At 37.9% G+C, this 7,040-nt stretch overlaps 1 pseudogene; it reads left to right on the plus strand.

Moving 5' to 3' along the window:
• The first annotated feature begins 520 nt into the window (after positions 1-520).
• On the plus strand, positions 521-3,143 carry LOC148773075 (heat shock transcription factor, Y-linked-like; annotated as a pseudogene).
• The last annotated feature ends 3,897 nt before the right edge of the window (positions 3,144-7,040 follow it).

Genomic DNA, 7,040 nt, shown 5'->3' on the forward strand with positions numbered 1-7,040 from the left:
GAGTTGATCCTCACGGTCCTCCTGTGCCAGCACAGCCAGCGCCACTTGGATGTGGGATAGCTCCTTTCGGCTGCTGCCCTTGGCCTTGGGCGTGGGGTAGCTCCTCTTGGCCGCTGCCAAGAATCACTTTTATTTCAGAAACCAAATGGATTTACTGATTTGATTTATACATATAAAAATTCTTTAGGAATGAGATTTTGCAGGATCACGGTTTTTGTTGCTATTTGTGTAAGGAGCCTGTATTTTAAGTTGATGCTGAAGTATAAACACTGGTTGATCATTGCCCATCAATTTCTAGGAGACCAGTGACGTTGTTATGTCACAGCTACCCTTCACTTGCTAGGAGACCAGTGACTTTGTGATGTCACAGCTACTCTTCCATTGCTAGGAGACCAGTGCATTTTGGAACCACTGTGATGGTCTAGGGAGTTCCCCACTTAGGCCAGCCAAGCAGCATTTGAATTTGCTGTGTGTAATATCAGAAAAATGAGAAAAGTATCTGAAGAAAGATTTTCCTGAGATGGCACATATTTCTTCAGAAATTCAAGATGTGCCTCCTAACGATGAATCCACTGGTTCAGAAACCTCCATCAGACCTTTGTATGATTATACACTTGCTGGGGACTCGGTTTTGCGATGTCTTATTGAAGAATATGCTTTTCAGGCTTTGTCTGAGGAAGTTCTGATGAAAAGGGCACGTTACACATTTTCTGTCTCTGAAACAGGTGAGCTGAATGATTTTTTTCCACTCACTTTTCCACAAAAATTGTGGAATATAGTGGAAAGTGATCAGTTTCAATCTATTTGGTGGGATGAGAGTGGCCCTTGTATAGTGATCAATGAAGAACTCTTCAAGAAAGTAGTCTTGGAGAGAAAGGCGCCTTTCAGAATATTTGAAACCAATAATATGAAAAGTTTAGTTCGACAGCTGAACCTTTATGGGTTTAGTAAAAAGCGACAACCTCTTCAAAGATCTGCTTCACTCTCTGACTTTCTGGAAGAAGAAAACAACATCTCTCTTTTGAGCAAGGTATCCCAAAATTTTCACTTATTAGCAATATGTAAGATTAAATCATGTGACCTAGAAAGCATGTTACCATATGTAGCTAAAACAGAATTCAAAATTGACATAGCAAATTGCTGAAAAAGCTTTATTGTTTGAAGTTGAGACAGCTGGAGGGTACAATATTTGATGTTGAAACAAACTTTCCAATCAACTTGAAACAAGATACGAGTCTTGAAGCTACTTATGGTATTTACTATATATATACAACATATTTTTAGTCGAGGAGCATATTTGTTTCTAACATGTTAGCTGTTAGCTGTTAAAACTACTCTGGAAGCCTTTAATTTGATGGAATTTAATTGGTATCATTGAAGGAATTATTTATTCTTTCCTAATTTTATTTTTAATTGGAGGCTAATTACTTTACATTATTATATTGGTTTTGCCATACATTGGCATGAATCTGCCCCAGGTGTACATGTGTTCCCCATCTTGAACCGACTCCCACCTCCCTCCCTCCTCCCTCCCCATCCCATCCCTCTGGTTCATCCCAGTACACCAGCCCCTTGCATCCTGTATCATGCATCGAACCTGGAATTGTGATTCATTGCACATATGATAATATACATGTTTCAATGCCATTCTCCCAAATCATCCCACCCTTGCCCTCTCCTACAGAGTCCAAAAGACTGTTCTATACATCTGTGTCTCTCTTGCTGTCTCATTTATAGGGTTATTGTTATCACCTTTCTAAATTCCATATATATGCGTTAGTATACTGTATTGGTGTTTTTCTTTCTGCCTTAATTCACTCTGTATAATAGGCTCCAGTTTCATCCTCCTCATTGGAACTGATTCAGATGTATTTTTAATGGCTGAGTAATAATCCATTGCGCATGTGCACCACAGTTTTCTTATCCATTTGTCTGCAGATGGACATGTAGGTTACCTCCATGTCCTGGCTATTATAAACTGTGCTACAATAAACATTAGAGCACATGTGTCTCTTTCAATTCTGGTTTCCTCGGTGTGTATGCCCAGGAGTGTGATTGCTGGGTCCTATGGCAGCTCTATTTCCAGTTTTTGAAGGAATCTCCACACTGTTCTTCATAGTGGTTGTGCTGTTTGCATTCCCACCAACAGTATAGGAGGGTTCCCTTTTCTCCACACCCCCTCCAGTATTTATTGCTTGTAGACTTTGGGATATAAGCCATTCGGACTGGCGCAAAATGGTACCTCATTGTGGTTATGATTTGCATTTCTCTGATTATAAGTGATGTTGAGCATCTTTTCATGTGTTTTTTAGCCATCTGTATGAAGGAATAAACTTTTATAGTTTAGCTTTTATGGCAGTTTTACCTTGGTTTATAAAGAAACTAAATAATTGTATCCTTTGACTTTAGTTACAGATCTACTATAATCCAAATTTCAAAAGAAGCTATCCTCAACTTTTAGTAAGAATAAAAAGAAGAGTTTGGATTTACAATGTGTCTGCAATATCTTCATTAGTTCGAGATTGCAAGAAGAAGCATGTTAAAGAAAGTGTCAACATAGATGATCATAACTCTGCTTTTCTTCCTGAAACTAGGGGAGAGAGTACATTTTCAGCCTCCACCAGTTTAAGTGTGCCTTTCATAGAAAAGCCTCACACCAGTCAGATAGTCGCTAATACAAGAGCTCTAGCTCTGTGTGACTTACCTTCCCCATCATCAATATCAGTTAGCCAAACAGAACACATTTTGGGAGATCAACCTGCTGTTTTAAATCATTTGAGCATTTTTAAGTGGCACTCACATAGCAGCTACACTCAAGTAAATGGCCACGTTGAGGACTTGCCTACGACAACTAGATCGAATTCTCAGAACTACATCCTATCTCCATGACAGAGCAGTTATTCTAGACTGATGGTGGAGCCTTATAAGTTTCCAGATCGATATAGTGATATGTCAGCCCATGACAGTCCTTTCCGTGACCTTCAAAGGGAGGCAACTCATGGCCCTCAGTGCCAAAGATCACTTATACATCTGCCTCCTATCTTTCAAGTCAACTCATCAAGAATCATCGTTATGTGAAAACCATGCTAATTAAAACAGACCTATCAAATAAATGCCAGATTATGGAGCCTAATGAAGATTGAAATTTTTGTTGGGAGATGTCAACAAATACCTACAATTTTGTATTTGAACAATAAAATTACATGTTCATCTTCATAGTTTCATTTTCTTTTTTCAAACAATGAAGAGAAAAATGAGGCTTAGTTTAATGTCTGGCTATTTTACTGCACTGTTTTATAAACTCTTCAGGACAAGAAAACATTCATTATGCATCCTAGGTCAATGACACCTGATCTAATATTTGTAAGCAATAAAATGAGAACAAAGGGAAAAGAGGTAATAGATGTAACGTGATTTCTGAAATCATCCCTGCTGAAATGAACGGGTGTCTACAAGAGGAATATATGGGTGAAGGAAGAGATACAAATAAAATCAAAGAAATGGAAATGCATAGTATAGTATACACATTAGTGCATTCACAGTTGCATTATATTCTATTAGGTACTGGTAGAGTCTTAAAAGGGTGGACAGCAGGTTATCTTCAGTATAGAAATTCATTATGTACTTGAAAATATAAAATCATGATCATCAAAATCATGATCATCACTGTACTGTCACTGTGATACCAAAGAAAACATGACATAACCAGTGACTGGCCCATGATCAGCACAAGATATGTATTTTACAAGTGATATTGTATAGGGTCATTTTTGTTCTGCTGTTCTTAAGTGAAAGCGAAAGTGAAGTAGCTCACTCGTGTCCGACGCTTTGCGACCCCTGTGGACTGTAGCCTACCATGCTCCTCCATCCATGGGATTCTCCAGGCAAAGATAATGGAGTGGGTTGCCATTTCCTTCTTCAGGGATCTTCCCGACCCAGGGATTAAACCTGGGTCTCCCACATTGCAGGCAGACGCTTTACTGTCTGAGCCACCAGGGAAGATGCTTTCCTTGAGGAACACCTTTATTTCCTGAAACCAAGATTTCACCCTATATTTCCTAATGCATGTTTAGATGTTGCTTATCGGTTCCCACAGAGACATAATAAATTCCTGGTGGTGATTGCAGCACATCAGTGTGATGAAAAAGTTCTGTGAAGACATGGTATCTTTTTTCCTTAATAATTTCATTATCTTTCTCTTATACTGTGCTTCCGGAGCTACAATCTCTCAACCTAATTTCAGTCATGCTAAGCCCCTTCTCACAATTTTGTCTCAACTCTTTTTTGGGGTTGGAAGGAACTGCCATTCAGGTCTTCCATGTGTTTTGGGTCTACTCTCTTTATGTATTTTAACATCAGCTAAAATTAGAGCCTGCAAATGATACATTTTAAGTACTTACTAAGCTATCAATAAAGAAATGTCATAACCAATCAAATGCTATATACATTACTCAACATATTCTTATAACCGTCAGTTTTATCATAATTGGCCTTTCCTCTTTACTGATAACTTTTTCCAAGTTGATAAATATTTATTATATTTACATGAATGTTAAATATGGGAATTCAAACTATAAAATGACTGCTGCTATCATGAAGTTTTCAATCTATAAGAACCCATTCTAAGCATGTAGTTTCAGGACACAGTACCCTAAAATTCAATAGTAGTTGTGGAGACATGAATAATAATAAAAAAAGAATCATTAATTTTGATAATCTAGAAAAGTCATGGAGTAATCAGGGATCAATATCAATGGTTGATCCCTAATATATTTCACAACGAAATACTCTGAACAAAGTGTCTGCTTGTTGTACTATCCAGATATCATAAACACTACCTAGAAATCTTTGCAATCTCAAATTTGAGGTCATTCCTTTAGATGTTGGTGGCAACATCAAGTCAGATCCCTGTTTTGGGATGGTTACCCACATAGGACAACATCAAGTTAAGTTGACCACTTTCATTTTTGCAGCTAATGAACAGTGAAATCTGTGGAATATCTGTGTAGATAAAGGAGTGGTCAACAAACACACTTTTTCTTTCACTGAAAAATTACATTCAAGAGGTGAGCATTTTGAAGCAATGGTAAGTGTTATTGAAATTGGTGTCCTTAGTTATGATTTCAAGCCCAAAGTTCAATGCTTTTGTTTTAGATTTCAGTTTTTTTATGAAACTAAAAGACACTTACTCCTTGGAAGGAAAGTTATGATGAACCTAGATAGCATATACAAAGCAGAGACTTTTTTTTGCCAACCAAGGTGTGGCTAGTCAAGGCTATGGTTTTTCCAGTGGTCATGTATGGATGTGAGAGTTGGACTGTGAAGAAAGCTGATAGCCGAAGACTTGAAGCTTTTGAACTGTGGTGTTGGAGAAGACTCTTGAGAGTCCCGTGGACTGCAAGGAGATCCAACCAGTTCATTCTAAGGGAGATCAGTTCTGAGTGTTCATTGGAATGACTGGTGCTGAAGTTGAAACTCCAATACTTTGGCCACCTCATGGGATGAGTTGACTCACTGGAAAAGACTCTGATGCTGGGAGGGATTTGGGACAGGAGGAGAAGGGGAAGACAGAGAATGAGATGGCTGGATGGCATCACTGACTTATGGAGATGAGTTTGAGTGAACTTCAGGTGTTGGTGATGGACAGGGAGGCCTGGTATGCTGTGATTCATGGGGTCGCAAAGGGTCAGACAGGAGTGAGCAACTGAACTGACAAACTGACTGACGATGTAGTCCAATTTGCATCCTTTGAGAAATATCACCTAAAAGGTGATTCCATTTGCTATTTTATTTCCATGTACTGATTATTCGTTCTCAGTCCCTTTTACCTTCTTTTCATGTTCTGCTTTGACTGGCAGGTCCTTCTCATAAAGAACAGGTATAATCCACTTAGTCCTCTGTGATAACTTGGAAAAGACATGGACAAGGACATTCAATATATCATGTTGAAAAGCTACTGTTTTTGTTCCCTCCTGAAACAAAACAGTACTAACCTGTACTAACAGCATTAACCTGTACTTCAATTGTCCTACCAAGGGAAACCTGGTTACATGGTCCATTCCCTTTGTTATCAATTGCCATATGGCTTTAAAATATCAGTACCTGTCATTCTCCAAAGCTTATAGAGAAAATAGCTCAATACCTTAGGGAAGCATTGTACATGAATTCAATTTCCTTTCCTTTATATATTTAGTTTATAATTGGTGCCTAAAATTGTAAAACTGAAAATAAAAATTAAGTGAGGTAAATACAGAAGATTGGGGCAAAAAGTAGAAAAATTGATGGGATAAGGTCAGGGGATGAAATTGGATACTTAAAATTTAACAAGCAAATGTGTCACTGAAGCACCTAAAGAGGTCAATATGACTTCAATATTGTTACACTACAACTTTATTTTCATCAAATCACAGAATAGTTTTTCTTGCAAATATTCTAAGATCCCATGGGATGTAGATCAATGTTCTTTCTTTTGAAACATATTGGTTTAAAATATCCCTAGAGTGAAATCATTTAACTACAAAATAACTTCCACCATTAAGCCTAGAAACAGATAACAGAGAACTCAGTGCATTTCATAGGTGTCCTTCAGTGAGTACTTTGATTTTCTTTTCCTTTCACAATTGTGTTTTGGGCATGTAAGATCGTGACTGTCCTTGTGTGTGTGTGTATGTGTGTGTATCAGATTAAGAATGTGACTGTGAGTGTACGTCTGGGTTCTCTTTTGGACTTTTATATTAGAGATTTTGGCTGAAGAAACGGCTAATTCAATAGTATAAAGAGATACAAATTAAAATGTCCATTCAAAAGTCTGCTTTAGTATTTCAAAGTACAAGACAAATGGATGAGTCTCAGAGAGTGAAAGCATTTCGATAATAACCAAGCGACTCCACCCTAAGATACTTAAAATCTATGACACTGTCACAATCAGCCCACCAAAGTTGAGAGGGGCCTTTGAAGTCTGTGATGTCTGGCAATAACAAAAACACCCACCTACAAATTTGGCAATACCAGAGAAGCTAAGCAGACGTGTGGAGTTTCAA

Source organism: Moschus berezovskii, chromosome Y (genome assembly GCF_049115385.1).
Source record: "Moschus berezovskii isolate FMDL1 chromosome Y, NW_MosBer_1.0, whole genome shotgun sequence".
NCBI lineage: Eukaryota > Metazoa > Chordata > Mammalia > Artiodactyla > Moschidae > Moschus > Moschus berezovskii.